Source organism: Lampetra planeri, chromosome 5 (genome assembly GCF_965212315.1).
Source record: "Lampetra planeri chromosome 5, kcLamPlan1.2.h2, whole genome shotgun sequence".
Classification (NCBI taxonomy): Eukaryota; Metazoa; Chordata; class Hyperoartia; order Petromyzontiformes; family Petromyzontidae; genus Lampetra; species Lampetra planeri.
In genome coordinates this window covers 15,853,620-15,878,203 of record NC_136111.1, presented here as the reverse complement: position 1 = coordinate 15,878,203, position 24,584 = coordinate 15,853,620, and the positions used below count along the sequence as shown (strand labels likewise).

The window sequence follows — 24,584 nt, the reverse complement described above, 5'->3', positions numbered from 1 at the left end:
TAGTGTGGTGGCGAAGGTGTCCACGGGGTGGCGCCGCTCACCGCGCGACGGTGAGAGCGATGGCTCCAGCGCGGAGGCGGAGGCGGCCGAGCCGAGGCCGCAGGGGAACGGCTCAGGCCGCGACGCAAAATCTCCGTCGCCCAGCAGCACCGTTGCATTGTCGTCCACGTCTACGCAGCACGACACACGCGACACCAACACACGCAATACACGTGTCGTCACGTACCCAGACATTGTGTGCGGCGATGTTGCGCGTCGTCGTGTTGCGGCGTGTACCCAGGCGCTCCGTGCTGCCCTTGTCGTCGATGAGGAGCTGCGCGCGGGGGACGTCCACGTGAACGCGTGGGGTCTGGGGCTGCCACTTGGGGGGGTCCCCGGCCCGGGAGCTCTTACTGGGGGTACAGCACGCGGGGACGGCACGTACAGCATGCACGGTACACGCAGCACACACAGTACGCACGCAGCACGCGCACAGGGGGACACGCGACACACAGCACAGAATACGCAAGACAAGGCGGGGGGGGGGGGGAGAAACAGCACACACAGCACACACGCAGTACACACAGCGCACCACACAAAACACACGGTACAAGAGGGACATGCAGCATGCACAGCACGCACACAGTACGCATGATACACAGCAGGCAGCGTACACGCAGACCACACAACATATCCACAGTGCGCAGCGCATACACAGTACACGCAGCACGCGGGGTATACAACACAGCACAGTCCACACAACACAGCACAGGTCAAACCACACAAGGACGAAGGGTCGTCGCATACAGCACCCACAAGACACACACGCACACACACGCATCAGGCACGGCACTCATGAGGCACGTACAGCACACATCACGCACAGCGTGTACAGAAATAACACGCGGCAAATACAGGACGGCGCACAGCACGCACAGCACGCACAGCGCACACAAGCCACACAGCACACACGAGACACACACGGCACACACAGCACAAAGGATTAATATGTGCAGTACACATGCACATTTTTGTCACACCACGCAGAGGCGCAGGATAAGCAAAGCACATTCAGAGTGGCTGAGGCATGCAGTGTGCAGTGAGAAGGGCCCAGCCACTCCTGTCGCATGTGCACATCATGCGTGAGCGCACACACGTGCACACGCGCACGCATGGACATGCATTCACATCCGTGCCTGTGTGTTAATGTATAATACAGCAGTAACATGGTACCGCGTAAATATATATACACACACTTCAGTATTTGTGACATGTGTATATATATGCACATACACAAATAGATAAGCGGTCCAAATTGCTCATCAAATGTCAGAAGCTAAGCAGAGTTGAGCCCGGATAAGTGGTGACCCCCGCTGCCTACGTTGTGGGCAGCTGGGGTCACTGCAGTAAAATGCATTGTTGTACTGTGCTCCTATGCTCCCCGCCTTCACCAACTCACACTGGCCAGCGTGGTGAAGTATGGTCAAATAACCCCCACGACTCGCACCGCGCAGGCAGGACCTCATCCAGCAGTGGACTGACAAAGGGCTGTACATGTTCATATGCAGTGCAAATAAGCTGCATAGCTGATACATTAAGCTCGTTGTCAGTGATTGACACAAATTCGAATGATATTCTACAAAGGTTTGTAAGCCGAACTTTGGCACAAATACAGTCGAGTCTTTGCTTAAATATTAGAAAAATCCAAGAGAGAGAGAAAAACATCTATTTTGGGTCGGTGAAGTATGGTCACATAAGCCCCATGACCCACACAGGCAAGGGGAGGAGGCCCTAATCCTGCAGTGGCTTCAGGTTTTAAGTAAATTTTCCCAAACCAGCTGAAAACTCAACAGACCAGCATAGTCTCATTTGCAAGAGTGCCCTGGGGTATGAATCTGCCAGGTGTAGACAACGATAACGCCAATTGAGTCATTTGCGGGTAAAACTTCCGAATTTGGACCCTGACGCGGCACACAATGGCCTACTCTTGTGAGTGACGTCAAGGGGGTCTTTAACGTTTGCTGTGAAGCTGACGCTACTGAGACCCGCAGTGATAACCAGGAGCGGTCGCGGGATTCCAACCGTGAACTTCTACAACAAACGTCGAACGCGCTACCATTGGGCTGCGTCATCGCCCGGCTTGACACAAAGTACGACAAATGTAGACGTACAACACATATGTGTACTACACACAGGTGAACCGCATACATTCGAAAATGTGTAACACAGAGAAGGCGGAATTAGCGCCTGTGCATTGCTGGTTGGTGCGTAAAGGGTTTTGCCAAAGCGTAGTGATGAACACTCACCTCATCAGCATTTCCGCAAGACTTTTGGCATCTTTAATGAACAGATAATTCAATAAAGGTAGCAGCAAACAAAGGTGTGATGCGGGTAAACACAATGAGAGCACGATGGCGGTGACACAAAGGGCAGGTAAAGGGAGACACGAAAGCGTTGCACAACAGATGAGAATGAAGAGGCAATGCAACCTCAAGATAATGGAACACAAACGAGTCCAAAGAGGGGACAGCGGATACATTTATTGATGGATTAATACACGATAAGTGACAACAGATATATATATATATACGATTGTCTCCGTACAAAATAACCCAGAAAAAAACGCAACAGAAAATTAAAAGTGAATGTAGGAAATGGAATATGTTTGGTCGTTTCATTTTTGGGTTTAGCACGCAAAAGTGATATGAATTTTGGTCATTTTCATGGAGCGCACAGACAAGACAAAAAAACGTGTTTTGGCATTGGAATAGTCGTTGGGTAAATCAAAAGACAGAGAAAAGGATGGAACGGGAGGCACAAAGACGTCCGGTGGAGAGGGGGGCACGTGGGAGAAAAGGCAGAGAGAGAATTTTCATTTCAACGGCATCTTTAATCACGGATCATTGTTCCCAACCTTTACGCCTCTCTGGCCACTGCTGTGTGGTTTCATTCTGTTGGCAGGATGGTAGCGCAGTTGGCAAATCATGTAGACACCAGTGCACACTCTCATACATACAAAGATCTCCCATGTACCATACGTAGTTGGGGCACATGCTATTAGCGAGCTCTTTTAAAGATTGCAACAGTGCATAATAGAGTGGTGTGGTCAGCACCACACTGGGCCAGCCACCTTTTTTCACCCCAGTGCTGATGTTTTACATACTGCGCCAGGTACTAATTTAACAATGAGTCGACCTAAGGGAGGCTCAGATATCTGAGTCGACCTAGGTGAGGTACAGATATCACTCCCCACTGATGTTAGCCATGGCCAGGAATCAAAATCAGGTTGCCGGGTTTGTACTGCAAAGTGCTACCCTTTTTGTGCCACAGTTTCTCACGCCACTAAGTGAAGGGGATGTGCACTTTGAGGCCACGTGAAGTGTCGAAGGCTCGCTGACAGGAGGTCACGGGACAGACCCAGGTTCCATGGGTTGGCTGACTGAGATGACTCGTAGATGCACTATACCCCCTACTGTGCCAACTTGCTGCATTTTAGCTGCCCGGCACTCCGCTCATTGTGAGCGTCGCTCCTCTGCCCTCAGTGGTTGTTGGAGGGCGACTGCCTCCAACTGCCCGGTAGCGTCCTTCACAAGCCTCCTCCACACACATACACACACACTCACACATCTGACATAAGTGAAGCCCAGCCCCGGTTTAGATATCACTCACCATTGACAGGTAGACACACAATGGACACTCTCACATATAGTCTCAACAGACTGTTCGGACAAGTGCTGTTAGCAAGCACCTATGAAGGCCGGCATGACACACGAGGGAGTGAGTGGCCAGCACCACACCCATTGTCCCCTAGTGGTGATATTTACACACCGCACCAGGTACTCGTTTGAGGCCAAGTCGACCTACGGGAGGCCTAGGACCAGTACAGATAATCGTCACTGGTGTCGACCGTGAGCGGGAATGCGGGAATCGAACTCGGGTCGCCGGGTTCGTAGCGCAGTGCGTGCACACACACACACACATAAGCATGCGTGTACAATTCACCACATATGTCTGTGCGGTTCAAACGAGTGTCAAGCAAAGCTTGTGTGTACTCAGGATAGCGGGAGCTAGGCAGGCCAGCGGAATAATCGGGGTGATCAGGGGAATCGAGGATGATCGGGGCGGTGAGGCTGAGCACCTCTGAGCCGCTTGAGGCGGCGCTGGCGGCGGTGTTTGCGCACGGCGCAGGCGAGCGCCGAGATGGCAGAGAGGAGCAGGAGACCGCAGCAGAGCGACGCGGTGAGCGCGACGCCATCGCCGTCCGGCACTAGCGAATTATCGGCACTCAGCCGCGTCAGGGGCGGCACCGTGCCTGCACGGAGCGGGGGGGGCGGGCGACGGGAGGCACAGCAACGTGTGAATCGCTGCGACATGCGCCATCGCCGTGCACGCACGCATGACGGGATAAGTAGCCATGTGTGTGTGTATAAAGATACACGCGTGTAAATGTTAATATCATGCGTGTGCGCACGCGCGTACACTGGCACATCGGAGACTCACATTCTTACCAAAAAATATATACAAAAAGGACAAAGATCCCCCATATAGCCTTAACAGACTTGTGTAGCCAGCACCATGCCCTACTAGATTTGTCTCCACAGTGCTGATGTTTTTTCCCACCGCACCATGGACTTATTTAAGGCTGAGTCGACCTAAAGGAGGCTCAGATATCTCTCGCCACTGATGATGGTCATCAGCAGGAATCGAACTCGGGTAGCCGGGTTCATAGTGCGAAACGCTAATGACAACACTACCACTCTCCAAACACACACATATACAGATATATATAACCAAAGACAAAGATCTCCTGTATATCCTTTTCCTGCTGTTGGGGCAAGTGCTGTTAGCGAACACCTATGAAGGGCAGCACAGCACACGAGGGGGTGGGTGGCGAGCACCACTCTCGCCCGCCTTTGTCCCCTAGTGGCGAGGTGTACACACTGCACCAGGTACTCATTTGAGGCCAAAGGGAGGCCCAGGACTGGTTGAAATATTCGTCACCGTTATTGGCCGTGAATGGGAATCGAACTCGGGTTGCCGAGTTGTTAGCGCAGTGAGATAACCACCACACTAGGCACACGCAAATACACGCGTGTGCGCGCGCGTGAATGAGCGAGCACCTCCATTGGCGTCGAGCGTGGCGAAGGAGTGGAGGCGCTCGGAGCAGCCAGCTGCGTTGCAGGCACGCGCCCGCACCTCGTACCACGTGCCCTCGCGGAGCGACGCCAGCACGGCGTGCACGCGCGACCACCCGTCCGCTCGCCACCAGCCCTCGCCACCGCCGGCGCTGCCACCCCCGCCACCACCGCCAATGCCTACCAGGGACGCCGCCGACACATAGCCCAGTCACCCGGCCAATTAGTCAATCAATCAATTAACCAATTTCATCCAACTAACCAGAAAGCCAATGATGCAGAAAGCCAGTTATTAGACAGTCAACCATTCAGCCAGCCAGCCAATTAACCAGTCACACTGCCAAATCATCCAACATTTCAGTTAATAAACAAACAAACAAAATACGTGAAACTATTAACCAAGTAATAATGCAGTAAACCAGCTATACAATTAAATAATCATACAACTGGCCACTGAACTAACCAACCAACCAATCATAAAGCTAACCAGCCATCCACTCAAACAATTCATAAATTAACTAATTAATCAAACCATTCATCCAAGCAACCACCTATCCAACCCCTCATACGCAACACTCACACCCAACCATATAATCATTCGACACCGCATCAAGGCTCCCAGCCATCCACCCGCGCCTGCCCCTCACCGCCTGTTCCAGATGCGGTGGCCGGCGCAAGCCGGGTCCAACTGTCAGGTGCGGCCACGGCGGACGAGGGGGCGCCCGCCAGAGGCCCAGGCGGCCGCGACCACCCCGGCTGCCCGGCCGTGGCCGCACCCCAACCCTCGGGGGCCCCGGCGCCGCCACCATCGCCGCCTCCGCCTCCTCCGCCGCCTCCGCCTCCTCCGCCGCCGGCCCCGCCAGGAGGCAGGTGTGACCACGGGGCCACTCTCGTTCCACCGCCGCCGCTGCCTCCGCCGCCGCCGAGAGACAGCGCGGAGCCGGGCAAGTCCGAGTCTTTGGTGAGCCCCGGGAGTTTCGGGATGGACGACGAGGAGGATGATGACGAAGAGGCGGGGGTGCCCGGCGTGCCGATGGGGCGGAACTCGATAGAGAAGGACGTGAGGGGGCAACCGCCATCCGAGAGGCCCAAGAGCAGCAGGGCGGCGTGCGTGGAGTTGACGAAGGAGAGCGTGTGGGAGTCGGGCTCCGCGCGCGAGAACCACGGCGCTAGGGCGGCACGGGGACAGCGGAGGGGCAGAGGCACGCGTCTGTGTGCGTCCGTGCGTCTGTGTGCGTCCGTGCGTCTGTGTGCGTACGCGCGTCTTCACACGTCTGTGCGCCGGCGAATCCGCGTGAACGTCGCGTCTGCACCCACTCACCTTTGCCCTGCGTCTTGGCCTCGAGGATCTCACTGATCCTCCCCGTGCCCACGGCATTGCGCGCGGCGAGCGTAAACTTGTACCACGTGCCGCATCGCAGCTGCTGCACACGTAGCGAGCGCTCGCCCGGACCCACACGCACCTCGTCCCAGCGCTCGCCCCGCTCCGACGACAGCTGCAGCACGTAGCCTGCACACGGCTCGCCAGGGACCAGAGAAGCAGCAGCATCAGCAGGAGATGCAGCAGCAGCAACGGTTAACAAGAGACAATAGTAGCAGCAACAGCAGCAGCAGAGACAGCACTAGTAACAGCAGCAGCAACAGCAATGACAAATCAGCATCAATAGCACCAATAACGGCAGTAATGTTTCAAAACCAATCGCATTAAAAGCAACACCGAAGGCAACACCAATGACAGCAGTAATAGCAGCAATGTAATTCTAATCCCACCAGGAGTCGAACTCATCACCTGCTCTCTGGGGACATCCCCACTCACCTCGGATGTTGCTGCCTCCATCGTCCCCGGTGACCCAAGTGAGGGTGATGGAGTTGGCTGTTGTCTTGGAGACGGAGAGTCGTGGCTGATCAGGCGGAACTGAACACACACAACAACATCAGCCACCATTCACCATTAAGTGGCACCCACATCACCACAGCTCCTGTGCCAGGATAGGTGAACTTCGAGGCCATGTGAAATGTTGCAAGCTAGCTGGAAAGTGGTCACGGGAACAGACCCAAGTGTTACGGGCTAGATTATTGACAGGACTGGCAGATGCACCATGTACGATCCCCCCCTACGCCAATGCGCCATGAGCCACCCGGCGCTCTACTGGCTGCTTCCCAACTGCTCCGTACTGTCACAAGCATCCTCCACATGGTGCAATTTTGACACTGCTGGTACGAGTCCATTCAGCTCCAATTTCTCCCATACCAAATCAGCCCATCTTTAAATGTGGTCATGTGACCCAGTATCCTCACCTGTTCAAGGAGTTCACCGATGGAAAAATATTTCATTATATATCTAAATCTCTTAACAATATGCAAGCTCCTCACAGAATCAAGTCTGGTTAAACCCCGGATGGAATGTACGTCTGCTGTAGCAGATGGGCTGAGAATATGGCCTCTGTGCATTGCTACGCCTGCCAGTACCCATATTGTGGCTTCATGAGCTTCTCATCATGCTCAGCAAGAGCATCTTTTTTTTCAGGACAGCCTCAAATAAGTACCTGGTGCAATATTCACACATCGCACCAGGCACTTATTTGAGGCTGAGTCGACCTAGGGGCGGCCCAAAACCGTTTCAGATACTCGTCACTGGTGTTAGCTGGGAGCAGGAATCAATTCTAGATTTGAAGCTTTCGTGACTGCAAGGATTCATACTCTTAGTTCTTTCGGTAAAGTCACGTAGGTAAAAAATGAAATTAAAATTAATAAAAATAAAAACAATAAAATCACGACGTTTCGGAGGCAACACAAGCTTCCGTCTTCAGGTGAAACTGTCACAGCAAAACATCCACTTGATACAGATTTTTTGCTGTGACAGTTTCACCTGAAGACGGAAGCTTGTGTTGCCTCCGAAACGTCGTGATTTTATTGTTTTTATTTGTATTAATTTTCATTTAATTTTTTACCTACGTGACTTTACCGAAAGAACTAAAAGTATAGCAGGAATCAAACTCGTGTCGCCGGCTTAGTAGCGTAGTGCGCCAACACGCACGCACACACACCCTGCACAGTGAGTTGCAGGGTGATGCGGTCAGAGCCCCACGAGTTGGAGGCCTCGCAGCTGTAGAAGCCGGAGTCATCGGCCTTGACGGCGCGGATCACGAGGCTGCCGTTGGTGTGGATAAGACGGCGCGCATCCGACCACAGAGCCACAGGCACGCCGTCACTGTGTTCGCGCACACACACGCACACCAAACACACACCGTCAACATCATCATGACAAGTTCCAGGCCTCTGTCTGATTGAGGTCGTCGCCACACCGTGTCAGTCATAGGGGGGGTGTCTGACCGCACTGACCACGCTGGTCAGTGAGGAGCGGTGAGAGGAGGTTGAGGATCGGTTCCGCTTTCACTCGCTATTGATGTCAGCCACGGTTGGGATTCAAAACTTAGGTCAGCGGGGTCATCATGCAGTGTGCTAAATACTGCGCCCCAGCTCTTCCCAGTTGTAAGGCCGCGCTGGCTTTTGGAAAGTTGTTCGCCCGTTTTTCCGCTTACAAGCGGAGTACAGAAGTATGAGCAATGCACGACAAATTAGTAAACGATATCCACCCTCTCAAAAATACGAGTTTGTTTTTTGAGAAGGCATGATCCGATCTGGAGAGCGTGTGTTGCATAACGAAAATATGCAAATCGTTCACTGAAAGCAAGGTCCGTATTGTTTCTCTACATGGTCCCTTTGAAGTGTAATTAATTTATATATCTATTAAAGAATGCCTCACTGAGCCTCATGACAATTTTTTTCAGAAGGATCCCACATTGAGATGTTGAACCAATTCCACAAATGAGCCTTTGGCATCATGCAAAACGAAAAGTATCCGGAGAATAACCCATCACGCATACGAGGAGAGGATGACACTCAAAGCTCCGTGCAGACGGCTTGCATGTATATATGTTAAACATTGTTCGCACCATACTAATTGGAGGTGCGGGGGAAGGACAACAAACTAAACACAACAAACAGTTAAAAAAAAATTAGTTTTCAATCTACATTTAAAAGTGCATAGCTCCAGTGGCTTCCTATCGGAAGGAAGAGCGTTCCAGACCGCCGCAGAAGCGCACCTGAAAGCACGCGATGCGGTAACCGTCTTTGTTCAATGGCCAGCCAAAAGTCGCTGCGAGAATGACCGGAGTTCGCATGATGGTGTATGCTCCTTGACGAGATCAGCAAGGTACTGTTGTTCATTTGTGGAAAGCACTTTGTGTGTAATGAGTGCGACCTTATAACGTATCGTTCGGCAACCGGAAGTCAATCGCCATACTGCCACCTCGCAGCTCAAGGCCATCCAAATGCTAACCAGGCTCAACGCTGCGAAGCTTCTGAGAACTCATGAGATCAGCTGATTTGACGATTTGCCTGCCCAAGGAAGGTGATGGACTTTTCCTTATCGTCGTGCCGTGTGTGCTGTTTGTTGTTTCGCGGGCGGGACCTGTCCTTGGTCCAGCGCACGGAGGGGCCGGGCTCGCCAACGGAGCGACAGGGTAGCTGCACGTCCCTCATCCACGGCGATGACACGCGGCCTCCAAACGACAGCACCCGAGCCGGCGCTGAGAAACCACAACAACAACCCCCGCCACAGGGACCTTCAGCAACAGCAGCAATCAACGTCGACGCACGTCCACTGTGTGTCCGTGTCTCCTGTGTCTTTCACGTTCCCCCAACGTATGCCCGTGTGTCCCCACGTCCGTTATGTCTCTGTGAGTCCCCGGTTTCCCCGACGTCCTCATGTACTCGATGTGTGCATTGTGTTCCTGCACGTGGCGGTGTCCCTGTGTCTCCAGCGCCCTCCATTTCCCCGTGCGCTCAACGCGCTTCCGTGTTTTCAAATTTTTCACGTGTCCCGCGTGTTTCCGTCCGTGTGTGTCTCCCAAGTGTTCCCGTGCCACCTCCGTTCCCGTGTCCCCGTGTCCCTCACCCTTGTGCATGGCCTCGACGGGGACGCTGTGGGTGGCGTTTCCTCTCCCGGCCGTGGTGCTGGCGCTCACGCTCACGACGTAGCGCGTTCCCGTGCGGAGATTCCCCACGCGGTACAGCAGTGTGTCGGGCGCCGACTCAAACTCGCTCACCACCTGCACACACACACACACCCCTGCCGTTACTGTGTGTACACACACCCAGAGACAAAAATTCCCCGGAAAGCCTTAACAGACTGTTGGGGCAAGCACACCTCCGATTAGTGCGGTTGGCTACATATGATACAAAAGAAGTTCAACATACATACATACCGGGCTGTTAGAGAGCACCTATGAAGGCTGGCAGTTCAGGTAGATGGTGTGGGGTGTGTACCATGTGTGGCTAACCCTGGTAGTTCAGGTAGATGGTGTGGGGTGTGTATCGTGTGCGGCTGGCCCTGGTAGTTCAGGTAGATGGTGTGGGGTGTGTACCGTGTGTGGCTAACCCTGGTAGTTCAGGTAGATGGTGTGGGGTGTGTATCGTGTGCGGCTGGCCCTGGTAGTTCAGGTAGATGGTGTGGGGTGTGTATCGTGTGCGGCTGGCCCTGGTAGTTCAGGTAGATGGTGTGGGGTGTGTATCGTGTGTGGCTGGCCCTGGTAGTTCAGGTAGATGGTGTGGGGTGTGTATCGTGTGCGGCTGGCCCTGGTAGTTCAGGTAGATGGTGTGGGGTGTGTATCGTGTGCAGCTGGCCCTGGTAGTTCAGGTAGATGGTGTGGGGTGTGTATCGTGTGTGGCTGGCCCTGGTAGTTCAGGTAGATGGTGTGGGGTGTATACCGTGTGTGGCTGGCCCTGGTAGTTCAGGTAGATGGTGTGGGGTGTGTATCGTGTGCAGCTGGCCCTGGTAGTTCAGGTAGATGGTGTGGGGTGTGTACTGTGTGTGGCTAACCCTGGTAGTTCAGGTAGATGGTGTGAGGTGTGTACTGTGTGTGGCTAACCCTGGTAGTTCAGGTAGATGGTGTGGGGTGTGTACCGTGTGTGGCTAACCCTGGTAGTTCAGTTAAATGGTGTGGGGTGTGTATCGTGTGCGGCTAACCCTGGCAGTTCAGGTAGATGGTGTGTACCGTGTGTGGCTGGCCCTGGTAGTTCAGGTAGATGGTGTACTTGCGGATGAGGCCGTTGGGCGTGAGGGGCGGAAGCCACGACACCATGGCAGCGTTCGCCGACGCAGCGGCCGCTTTAATCCCAGCCGGACTCCCTGGCACTGAGACGCAGGGACGCAGAAACGGCGAAATAGACAACCAGCGTTGGTGTTACCGTCCGCAGGAGGTGTATTGCAGTGCGGTGTGGAGCACTGCGCTGCGGATCGGTGTGCGGTGTTACCGTCCTCGGCGGTGCGGGCCTGCGTGGCGGGGCTGCGCGCACCCTCCCCGGCCCGTGTGCACGCCGCCACCTGCACACTGTACTCCGTGTACTTGAGCAGCCCCCGCAGCTGCGCGCGTGTCTCCGTCGTGCTCACGTTGCTCACCTCGCCGGGGTCTGGCACGTAAACAACAACAATCATAACAACAATAGCGGCACCTACATTAATGCCACAGAAACACACACACAACAGCAAACAGAACAACATTAAACCCAGCAACCTCGCAGCAACAACAACTTCTTGGTTCTTTCGGTAAAGTCACGTAGAAGGGAAGTAATAAAATAATAAAAATAAAACATAATAAAATAAAATAATTCTCACGACGTTTCGGCTACAACGCAAGCAGCCGTCTTCAGGTGAAGAATGAGACACTACCAAGCTAGGAGCTTATATATAAGCTGGGTTGGAGGTGGAAGAGCGCCTTAACAAAAATAATGTGCATATGGCGCTCTTCCACCTCAAACCCAGCTATATACCTCCAACCCAGCTATATATATAAGCTCCTAGCTTGGTAGTTTCTCATTCTTCACCTGAAGACGGCTGCTTGCGTTGTAGCCGAAACGTCGTGAGAATTATTTTATTTTATTATGTTTTATTTTTATTATTTTATTACTTCCCTTCTACGTGACTTTACCGAAAGAACCAAGAAGATGAATCCCTGCAGTCACGAAAGCTTTAAATCGAAAAGAAGCAACAACAACGTTAAGCACTATAACATTAAATGCAACAATATTAAATACACTCGACCACACAGTAATATTTGAAACAACAACTTTAAGCACGACAATTGCAATGCTGCAATCGTTTGGGGAGTGTCCTGCGATGTATGTATTTTGAACTCATTTCGCACCGTACCTAGCCAATCATGCTCATCGGAGGTGCGGGCGTGGTGTGCCGATTTATGTCGTGTGGTGTGGCTCCACGGTACGCAGCATGCTAGTGGGGTGCGAAGCTCGGTGTGCGGTTTAACGATGAGTCAACACGGGAATGTGAGTCATGGGGCGTGATGGAGTGGCACTGCAGTGTGCCGCATGCTTCTTCTATGTTGCGCCAATGTAGCACATTCACAGATGCAATTCAGCCGGGTCTGTCTGGTTGGGGGACCTGGAGAATACTTCTGCTCTCGGCACACCACATGCAGTACACCTCTTGCTGTGGCTCTGGTGACCAGCCACGTGCCTATTCGAGGTCTACTGGTGACCAGGAAAACACGTGGTGAGAAATGAAACCCTGGGCACAATGGTGCGGTGTGTGGTGTGTTGGTGTGGCACGACGGTCTTGCGAGTATCATGAGCGGCACGACGGTGCGACGCAACGATGCGGCGTGCAGGCCTCACCGCCGTCGGTTGACAGGGGCCAGTAAGTGACGCGATAACCGGTGAGGACCCCGTTGAAGGCGTCCCTGGGGGGCGGCTCCCACGTCACCTCCACGGCCTCCGACGACAAGGCCACCACGCTCACCGTGCCAGGGGGCCGGCTCGGCACTGGACGCAGGGACGAGGGGACACCACGTGGGGACACGGAGGACATGGGATTTGGAACACAGGGGCACGGGGACATCGGGACGTGGGACACGGGGGCATGGGGACATGGAACGTGGGGACACCACGCAGGACAAAGGGATGCGGGGATGTGGGGACATGAGATGCGAGACACAGGGACACGGGAGTACAAGGGTGGGGACGCAGGCAGGGACACCGGAAATGTGGCGATGCAGGGACACAAGGATATGAGGACAAGGGGAGATGGAGACACAGGACATGCAGGGATAAGGGGACCCGAGGAGACACAGATGGAGATGTGAGAGAGAAAGGACCATGGTGGACATGGGCACAGACAGATGTGGGAGACATTAAAACGATGGTACCAAAGGGACTAGGAAGACATGGGGGAAGTAAGCACATGGCAACATTGACATGGGGACAGTGGATCACAAGTACACAGACACAAGAATATGTGCGGATGCAGAGACATGGGGAAAGTGTGACGATGGGAACGTGGGGACAAGCAGAACACAGGGACAGTGGAGCACAGGGAGGAGGGAGCACAAACACAAGTAACCACATGCACGCACACAAGCCAACAACAGCTGACATTTACTACTAAGTGGCAGTGATGAAACCCTGCACTAACACCAGGTTCGATGGAATTCGAAGTAACATGCAGCAAATTAAGTTCGTGATTAGGAGATCACGGGACAGATCCCAGTGTGATGGGCTAACCAACTGAGCTGACTGGCAGATGCACCACGTGTGCTCCCAGTTGCGCCACCATTCTGTGTTTTAATCGCCCTGGCGCTCTGCCCGTTGTTGTGAGCGTCGTTTGTCTGGAGGGCGGCTGTCTGCAACTGGCCAGTAGAGGCCTTGACGAGCCTCATCCTCCACGCATACACAAACGCGATGCACACACGCACACACGCACACACACACACACGCACACACACACTGGGGCACGCACACACACGCACGTACACACGCACACACACACTGGGGCACGCACACACACACTGGGGTACGCACACGCACACACACACTGGGGCACGCACACACACACACGCACACACACACTGGGGTACGCACACGCACACACACACGCACACACACTGGGGAACGCACCGTCCTCGAGGGTGGTGGCAGTGGCCTCGGGGGAGGTGGGGCCGGTGCCGGCACGGTTGTACGCCTGCACCACCACCGCGTACCCCGCGTACTTGCGCAGGCCCCGCAGCAGCACCGAGCCACCCGTCTCGGGGTCAAGGGTCACGCGGCTACCCCCGACGGCACCTCCCACAGCGCCTACAGTGCCCACGCCACCTGCACACAAAGTGCACACATACACCGGGTATGCCACGTAAACACCGTGTACATGCACCGAGTGCACGTGCAAGGCACAAATGTGAAAGATTCATGGGACGCAAGCACAAAACACGCATACACAGCGCACCGCGTAGGGAGGACACACACACACACAGACCACACATGGCACATGGCACAGGATCAGAGTCACCGTTAAGTTAGACACAGGGTCAGGGTTAAAGTCGGGGTTAGGGGTCGGACTGAGGGATCAGAGGGAGAGCGCACACCCACGTACCCCCTCCCTCAGTGGTGGTGCCGTCGAGCGAGGCCGTGTCTGAGGGCGCCGCGGCCGCCCCGCTGGCCGTGAGCGCGTCCACCACGATGAAGTGTGTGCCCAGCGCCAGCTCGCGGAAACCGACCTGGTACCCACGAATGAGACCGTTTCGCAGCTCGCGTAGCGGGGCCTGGGCACAAGGGGTGAGGCGGGGGGTGAGGCATGGCAGGAAGGCGTTGGGGGTACCAGGAATGGGGGTTTAGTCAGTCACTTTAGTTACAGTGCAGTTGAGAGATACATTATTTGATGGAAGGATGATCGATATGTTTAGTGAAGATGAGTCAAGTGAATACATTGTTGTCATCACCATCATCACCATCACCACTGTGGCAGACATTACGCTAAACTCAAGGGTTTTGGCTAGGATTCGTATTATTGTGAGGGTTTTGGTTAGTGCTAATGATATGGCTTGGACAAGTGTTTAAGCCAAGCACAGAAGTCGGAATAGGGTTGAGTTATGGATAGGGCTAGGGTTAGTGTTGGAGGATTAGGAATCATGTGAGGGTAGTTGTCGTGTTAGGGAGAGTGCTAATGATAGGTTTAAGATTAGTGATAGATAGAGGACTAAACTTAGAGTGAGGTGGTTAGGGGTAGATATAGGATAGTGATAAATGTCAGGGGTAGCGTTAGAGCTCGTGTAAGGGCTGGTGATAGAGTTAGTGGATAGGGGTACAAGTAGGGCAAGTGTTAGGGCTGGTGTTAGGGCTGGTGTTAGGGCTGGTGTTAGGGATGGAGTTAGGGCTGGTGTTAGGGCTGGTGTTATGGCTGGTGTTGGGGCTGGTGTTATGGCTGGAGTTAGGGCTGGTGTTAGGGCTGGTGTTGGGGCTGGTGTTAGGGCTGGTGTTAGGGCTGGAGTTAGGGCTGGTGTTAGGGCTGGTGTTACGGCTAGTGGATAAGGGTAAAGGTAGGGCGAGTGTGAGAGTTAGTGCTAGTGGTCAGGGTAGAGGAACATCTCACCATCCAGGAAACACGGATGCTCTGGGACGACACCGGCTCCAACACCACCTCCAGCGGGGCGCCGTCCGGGGCTGTACACAACACGACACGTACACAACACGACACGTACACAACACGCAAGCGAATGTGCATGCGTGCGTATCCACGTGCCTGTGTACGTGAGCAATCTTGGCCGAATGAGGGCCCGTGTGAGCTGCACCTGCCCATGTGAACTGTACTGGCCTATGTGAAGTGTACATTGCTGTGAGAAATGTTGCCTTCCCCGTGCCAGCTGAGCATACCCATACCAGCTATAGCTGTCTCACACGAGCTGTGTGTACCCACGCCAGCTATAGCTGTCTCACACGAGCTGTGTGTACCCACACCAGCTATAGCTGCCTCACACGAGCTGTGTGTACCCACACCAGCTATAGCTGCCTCACACGAGCTGTGTGTACCCACACCAGCTATAGCTGCCTCACACGAGCTGTGTGTACCCACACCAGCTATAGCTGTCTCACACGAGCTGTGTGTACCCACACCAGCTATAGCTGCCTCACACGAGCTGTGTGTACCCACACCAGCTATAGCTGCCTCACACGAGCTGTGTGTACCCACACCAGCTATAGCTGCCTCACACGAGCTGTGTGTACCCACACCAGCTATAGCTGTCTCACACGAGCTGTGTGTACCCACACCAGCTATAGCTGCCTCACACGAGCTGTGTGTACCCACACCAGCTATAGCTGTCTCACACGAGCTGTGTGTACCCACACCAGCTATAGCTGCCTCACACGAGCTGTGTGTACCCACACCAGCTATAGCTGCCTCACACGAGCTGTGTGTACCCACACCAGCTATAGCTGCCTCACACGAGCTGTGTGTACCCACACCAGCTATAGCTGTCTCACACGAGCTGTGTGTACCCACACCAGCTATAGCTGCCTCACACGAGCTGTGTGTACCCACACCAGCTATAGCTGCCTCACACGAGCTGTGTGTACCCACACCAGCTATAGCTGCCTCACACGAGCTGTGTGTACCCACACCAGCTATAGCTGTCTCACACGAGCTGTGTGTACCCACACCAGCTATAGCTGCCTCACACGAGCTGTGTGTACCCACACCAGCTATAGCTGCCTCACACGAGCTGTGTGTACCCACACCAGCTATAGCTGTCTCACACGAGCTGTGTGTACCCATGCCAGCTATAGCTGTCTCACACGAGCTGTGTGTACCCACACCAGCTATAGCTGCCTCACACGAGCTGTGTGTACCCACGCCAGCTATAGCTGCCCCACACGAGCTGTGTGTACCCACACCAGCTATAGCTGCCTCACACGAGCTGTGTGTACCCACGCCAGCTATAGCTGCCTCACACGAGCTGTGTGTATCCACGCCAGCTATAGCTGCTCCACACGACCTGTGTGTACCCACGCCAGCTATAGCTGCCTCACACGAGCTGTGTGTACCCACACCAGCTATAGCTGCCTCACACGAGCTGTGTGTACCCATGCCAGCTATAGCTGCCTCACACGAGCTGTGTGTACCCACGCCAGCTATAGCTGCCTCACACGAGCTGTGTGTACCCACGCCAGCTATAGCTGTCTCACACGAGCTGTGTGTACCCATGCCAGCTATAGCTGTCTCACACTAGCTGTGTGTACCCACGCCAGCTATAGCTGCCTCACACGAGCTATGTGTACCCACGCCAGCTATAGCTGCCTCACACGAGCTGTGTGTACCCACGCCAGCTATAGCTGCCCACACGAGCTATGTGTACCCACGCCAGCTATAGCTGCCTCACACTAGCTGTGTGTGCCCACGCCAGCTATAGCTGCTCTACACGAACTGTGTGTGCCCACGCCAGCTATAGCTGCCCCACACTAGCTGTGTGTACCCACGCCAGCTATAGCTGCCCCACACGAGCTGTGTGTACCCACGCCAGCTATAGCTGCCCCACACTAGCTGTGTGTACCCACGCCAGCTATAGCTGTCTCACACGAGTTGTGTGTACCCACGCCAGCTATAGCTGCCCCACACTAGCTGTGTGTACCCACGCCAGCTATAGCTGCCCCACACTAGCTGTGTGTACCCACGCCAGCTATAGCTGCCCCACACGACCTGTGTGTACCCACGCCAGCTATAGCTGTCTCACACGACCTGTGTGTACCCACGCCAGCTATAGCTGCCTCACACGAGCTGTGTGTACCCACGCCAGCTATAGCTGTCTCACACGAGCTGTGTGTACCCACGCCAGCTATAGCTGCCTCACACGAGCTGTGTGTACCCACGCCAGCTATAGCTGTCTCACACGACCTGTGTGTACCCACGCCAGCTATAGCTGCCTCACACGAGCTGTGTGTACCCACGCCAGCTATAGCTGTCTCACACGACCTGTGTGTACCCACGCCAGCTATAGCTGCCTCACACGAGCTGTGTGTACCCACGCCAGCTATAGCTGTCTCACACGACCTGTGTGTACCCACGCCAGCTATAGCTGCCTCACACGAGCTGTGTGTACCCACGCCAGCTATAGCTGTCTCACACGACCTGTGTGTACCCACGCCAGCTATAGCTGTCTCACACGAGCTGTGTGTACCCACGCCAGCTATAGCTGCCTCACACGAGCTGTGTGTACCCACGCCAGCTATAGCTGCCTCACACGAGCTGTGTGTACCCACGCCAGCTATAGCTGCCTCACACGAGCTGTGTGTACCCACGCCAGCTATAGCTGTCTCACACGAGCTGTGTGTACCCACGCCAGCTATAGCTGCCTCACACGAGCTGTGTGTACCCACGCCAGCTATAGCTGTCTCACACGACCTGTGTGTACCCACGCCAGCTATAGCTGCCTCACACGAGCTGTGTGTACCCACGCCAGCTATAGCTGTCTCACACGACCTGTGTGTACCCACGCCAGCTATAGCTGCCTCACACGAGCTGTGTGTACCCACGCCAGCTATAGCTGTCTCACACGACCTGTGTGTACCCACGCCAGCTATAGCTGCCTCACACGAGCTGTGTGTACCCACGCCAGCTATAGCTGTCTCACACGACCTGTGTGTACCCACGCCAGCTATAGCTGTCTCACACGAGCTGTGTGTACCCACGCCAGCTATAGCTGCCTCACACGAGCTGTGTGTACCCACGCCAGCTATAGCTGCCTCACACGAGCTGTGTGTACCCACGCCAGCTATAGCTGCCTCACACGAGCTGTGTGTACCCACGCCAGCTATAGCTGTCTCACACGAGCTGTGTGTACCCACGCCAGCTATAGCTGCCCCACACGAGCTGTGTGTACCCACGCCAGCTATAGCTGCCTCACACGAGCTGTGTGTACCCACGCCAGCTATAGCTGCCCCACACGAGCTGTGTGTACCCACACCAGCTATAGCTGCCTCACACGAGCTGTGTGTACCCACGCCAGCTATAGCTGTCTCACACGAGCTGTGTGTACCCACGCCAGCTATAGCTGCCCCACACGAGCTGTGTGTACCCAAGCCAGCTATAGCTGCCCCACACGAGCTGTGTGTACCCACGCCAGCTATAGCTGCCCCACACTAGCTGTGTGTACCCACGCCAGCTATAGCTGCCTCACACGAGCTGTGTGTACCCACGCCAGCTATAGCTGCCCCACACGAGCTGTGTGTACCCACGCCAGCTATAGCTGCTCCACACGAACTGTGTGTACCCATGCCAGCTATAGCTGCCCCACACGAGCTGTGTGTACCCACGCCAGCTATAGCTGCCCCACACGAACTGTGTGTACCCACGCCAGCTATAGCTGTCTCACACGAGCTTTGTGTACCCACGCCAGCTATAGCTGCCTCACACGAGCTGTGTGTACCCACGCCAGCTATAGCTGCCTCACACGAGCTGTGTGTACCCACACCAGCTATAGCTGCCTCACACGAGCTGTGTGTACCCACGCCAGCTATAGCTGCCTCACACGAGCTGTGTGTACCCACACCAGCTATAGCTGCCTCACACGAGCTGTGTGTACCCACGCCAGCTATAGCTGCCCCACACGAGCTGTGTGTACCCATGCCAGCTATAGCTGCCTCACACGAGCTGTGTGTACCCACGCCAGCTATAGCTGTCTCACACTAGCTGTGTGTACCCACGCCAGCTATAGCTGCCCCACACAAGCTGTGTGTACCCACGCCAGCTATAGCTGCCCCACACAAGCTGTGTATACCCACGCCAGCTATAGCTGCCTCACACAAGCTGTGTGTACCCACGCCAGCTATAGCTGCCCCACACGAGCTGTGTGTACCCACACCAGCTATAGCTGCCTCACACGAGCTGTGTGTACCCACACCAGCTATAGCTGCCCCACACGAGCTGTGTGTACCCACACCAGCTATAGCTGCCTCACACGAGCTGTGTGTACCCACACCAGCTATAGCTGCCCCACACAAGCTGTGTGTACCCACGCCAGCTATAGCTGCCTCACACAAGCTGTGTGTACCCACGCCAGCTATAGCTGCCTCACACGAGCTGTGTGTACCCACGCCAGCTATAGCTGTCTCACACGAGCTGTGTGTACCCACACCAGCTATAGCTGTCTCACACGAGCTGTGTGTACCCACGCCAGCTATAGCTGCCTCACACTAGCTGTGTGTACCCGTGCAAACTCTATCAACCCTATTCGAGCTGTGCTTGTCCATGCGAGTTCGAGCTGCCCGTGTGAGCGGTGCGTACCGGCCTCCTGCGTGGTGGCTAGGATCTCGGAGCTGGCATCGCCACGGCCGATGTGGTTGCGAGCGGCTACGCGGAGGCGGTAGGAGGTCGCCGGGTGAAGATCGATGACGGTGGCAAGAGAGATCTCGGGAGAGATGCCACTCGTCTGCTGGGAGCGCTCCCACGGCTCTGAATGACATCATCGTTGTCGTCACCGTCATCATCGTCATTGTCAACATGAACACCATCATCGTTACCGTCAGCATCACCATCTTCATTGTCAACGTCATTGTCAACATCAACACCATCATCGTTACCGTCAACGTCACCATCATTGTCAACATCAACAGCATCATCATTACCATCACCATCATCGTCGTCAACATCAACAACATAATTGCTACCGTCATCGTCATCATCAACATCACCATTTTCAACATCAATACAATTGTCATCAATATCACGACTAATGCACCACCATCAGCCACACTATTTTTCTCATAACCACTATTAACACGACCACCTCCATAAAAATAACCCTCATCAACATCACCACCTACATCAACCATATGAACACCATCACTAAAAACACCACCACCATCAACACCAGCACTAGCACAAGCAAAATCATCTCCACCAATATCATCACCACAGCATGATCAAAATAATCAACATGAAAGTGACCACCACCCCCCAAATGATTGCTATCGCTACCATCAATGTCATCACTGCCTTTATCATAACCATGATCACCATATTAACATGATAATCACCACAATCCTCGTTAGTGGTTTGGAGTGGTGGCGCAGTGATTTGTACACTGGGCTATGAAGTGGGAGGGCTGGTTGGTGTGCGGCTGGTTGGTGTATGGCCGGTTAGTGAGGGTTTCGTGAGTGGGGGGGAGGGGCTTGTGAGTGGGGGGGGGGGGGGCTTGTGAGTGGGGGGCTCGTGATTTGGAGCTCGTAGGTGGAGGGCGTGTGGCTGATTAGTGGACGGCTAGTTAGTGGAGAGTTCGTTAGCACACGTACAGGATTCTTGTACTGGATTTTGACTTCCGTGATGCGGGTTCATGCGTGGAGATTCCTGTGATGGAGAGACTCATGATACGGGCCTGTGAGTGGGGGGCTTGTTGGTGGGAGGGCTCGTTAGTGGACACGCACCGCTGGCGTTCTTGTACTGGATGTCAAAGCCTGTGATTGGACTGTTGCCGTTGAAGCCGGCGCTCCACCTCAGCGTGATGCTGCGTGACGTCACCTCACGCACGTTCACCTCCGGGGGGTCTGGAGGCTCTGATGGGCGGCATGAACAAAGACGACAAAGATCTCCCACATAGCCATTAACAGGTTGTTGGGGCAAGTGCTATTAGCGAGCACCTATGAAGGCTGGCTTAGCATATGACGAGGTGGGCAGCCAATTGCCATGCCTGACCGCTGTTGTATCCCCAGTGCTGATTTTTACATATCACACCAGGTACTCATTTCAGGGCTTAAGACCGGTTTCGACATTCACCACTGTTAAAGATTCGCAAGTGGGAATCGAACTCGGGTCACCGGGTCCGTAGCACAGTGCATTTACCACTGCACTTCCGCTCACGATACGATCACACACGCACAAATACGCACCTCCGAATAGCATGGTTGGCTATGTACGGTGCGAAAGAAGTTCAACATACATCAATAAATTGACACCCACACGTGGGGAAACATCTAAAAATAAAAACGTACCAAAAGAGGAGAATTCCTTGAATGAACTCTGTGACGAGCATGCGTGGCGAGTGTGCCTTAGCGCGTGTCGGCGTGTCCTGAACATACCCTGCACGGTGAGCTGGATGATGGCGCGGTCCTCCCCATACGAGTTCACCGCGTGGCACGAGTAGAAGCCCGAATCTCCACGCATGGCTGGGAGGATCTGGAGCAAAAACAAAGACAAAGATCCCCCGTATAGCCTGAATTCATTCTTGGGGCAAGTGCTGTTAGCGAGCACTCGTGAAGGTCGGCACGGCACACGAGGCGGTGGGTAGCCAGCACCATTCCTGGCCGCCTTTGTATCCCTAGTGGCGACGTTTACGCATCGCACCAGGTACTAATTTGAGGCCGAGTCGACCTAGGAGAGGCTCTGCACCGGTTCAGATCATCGTCACTGGCATTGGCCGTGAGGGAGAATCTAACTTGGGTCGCCAGGTCCAACACACCTACACACACAAATATATACTCTTTATTTTATAGACCAGAGGTGCAAATGCTGTTCACAAACACAAATGAAAGTGGGCTTGGATAAGACACACCATGATGGCCAGAAGGATTGATGGCTAATGGATGAGATAGGTAACGGAATAGTCGCCAAAGAAGAAAACCGATGTGAGAAGATAACCACATGGAGACAGAGCTATGGGATAAACTCCTGTGCAGGAGTGAGATGGATTGTGGCATCACAGGACCATGAGGGTGTGGAGAGGCCTTTACGCAGCGGTGGAAAGACAATGGCTGGTGATGATGATGATGTCATGGATGAATGGACAGACAGATGGAGAGGAATACAGAAAGAGGCACAGATATAGAAACATAGGGACAGAGAGAAAGACAGACCAATAGACAGGGGAAAGGACAGACAGACCAACGGACGGACCAACGTGCAGGAGCGAGCACCTGCAGCGTGGAGGTCATTTCGCCGGCGCTGCCCTGCGTGTCGATGGCGTAGCGGTACGAGCGCTCCGGCTGGATCACCGAATCGTCCTTCTCCCAGCGCACGAGCAGCGGGCGGTCGCCGCGCGCCGAGCACTGCAGCTCCTCGCGGCGGCCGAGCACCGCGAGAGACGCGTTGGGGTGCCGTGTGATCATGGCCGGCACTGCCAGGGGAGAGAGGAGCGCCAAGGAGAGGTAGAGAAAGAGGGGGTGGCGCAGGACGATGGAGAAGGAGGAGGGACAGGAGGTGGAGGGACACACGTGGGACAGTGGGGCAGGAAAAGAAAGCAGTGGTGAGTAACATGATATAGAGGGAAGCATGGGAGAAGTTGCGGAGACATGGCATCAAAGCGTGGCGCAAAGGAGAGCAATGGTGAGTCAGAATGCAGTAGAAGGAAGGGCAGGCATGCGGAGAGGAGTTGGGGAGATACAAGAAAGAGGCGTGCGAGAGCAAGGGGAATGAGGGCAAAGGCATGGGGATATCAGCGGAAATAAGATTAAGTGATGTCGGAGGCAAGTAGAATGAGAGGGAGTGAGTGGGGAAGCCAGAGGAACCAGTGGGAGTGAGAGACACATGTGGGGAGTCATTCGGAGTGTGAGGAATTAAGGGAGCGTCATGAGGAGTGAGAGAAAGGGGGATGCAGGAAGAGGCAGCAGAGGTGACAAGAAGCAACAGAGAGAGAAAGTGGATAGAGCGAACATAATTGATGGGAAAGCCATGGAGAAAGCGAGTGAAAGCAGGCAACAGCCGTGGAGAGAATACGTTACAAGGAGCCATGTTGAGACGCAGGAGCGGGTGGGGGTGAAGGGGAGCCAGAGGGGACCATGGGAAGTGTAAATACACGTGGAACATTTTCAAGATGAGGATTGCTCTCATGTGCGGAACTGTGTACATACCAGCCCAAAGGTGCACGTAACTAGCAGATGTTTCGCAATCACATTGTTATTAATAACGGTACATTTTGTGTAGTAAATAGGAGAGAGATATGTGTGTGGGGCATGTGCGTATGTAGCCTGTGCACTTACATCTCACAGAGAGCAACATGGCCTTGCTGATGTCTGTTCCCACGCCATTGCTGACCTATTAATCAGATGCACAGACGCACACATATGTATGTACGCTCACACACACATACAAACACGCGTCCACACGCACAGATGCGTACGCAGATCCCCTGTATAATCTTGGAGGGCTGCACCCTACAGGAGGTCTTGTGAAGTCAGATACCATTTTCCAGTGGTGATGACGTGCACCAGGAATCTAACCCAGGTGACTCGCATCGCACAATGCGCAGCTCACCCCACCACATATTAACTTGGGCAAATGTCAGCACCACGCCCAGCCGCCTTTCTCTCCCTAGTGGCGATGTTTACACATCGTAGCAGGTACTCATTTGATGCTAAGTCAACCTAAGGCAGGTCCAGGACTGGTTCAGATAATCGTCACTGGTGTTGGCCGTGAGCAGGAATCAAACTCAGGTCGTCGGGTTCATAGCGCAGCACACATGCACACGTACCCAAATATGCAAATACAAGGACCGCCGGAATGCCTTACCAGACTGCTGGGGCAAGTGCTGTTAGCGAGCACCTATAAAGGCCAGCACGGCACATTAAGGGGTGGGTGGCCAGTGGTGATGTTTTACACACGGCATAAGGTATTCATTTAAGGCTAAGTCGACCTAG

The 24,584-nt window shown here is 54.3% G+C and overlaps 1 pseudogene across 1 annotated transcript in view; it reads right to left on the bottom strand.

Moving 5' to 3' along the window:
• Nucleotides 1–24,584, bottom strand: part of LOC144719005 (cell adhesion molecule DSCAM-like) — a 65,390-nt pseudogene that overhangs the window by 1,357 nt on the left and 39,449 nt on the right. The window contains exons 16-36 of the transcript XR_013585515.1: nt 23,928–23,982; nt 22,866–23,065; nt 22,032–22,128; nt 21,381–21,509; nt 20,242–20,409; nt 15,556–15,626; nt 14,560–14,728; nt 14,088–14,282; nt 12,810–12,956; nt 11,433–11,588; nt 11,174–11,313; nt 10,075–10,228; nt 9,589–9,706; nt 8,162–8,325; nt 6,931–7,029; nt 6,436–6,624; nt 5,762–6,283; nt 5,100–5,294; nt 4,118–4,291; nt 277–392; nt 42–170 (exon numbers count right to left, since the gene is read on the bottom strand). The product of XR_013585515.1 is annotated as a cell adhesion molecule DSCAM-like (transcript). The remainder of the gene's footprint in view (nt 1–41; nt 171–276; nt 393–4,117; nt 4,292–5,099; nt 5,295–5,761; nt 6,284–6,435; nt 6,625–6,930; nt 7,030–8,161; nt 8,326–9,588; nt 9,707–10,074; nt 10,229–11,173; nt 11,314–11,432; nt 11,589–12,809; nt 12,957–14,087; nt 14,283–14,559; nt 14,729–15,555; nt 15,627–20,241; nt 20,410–21,380; nt 21,510–22,031; nt 22,129–22,865; nt 23,066–23,927; nt 23,983–24,584) is intronic.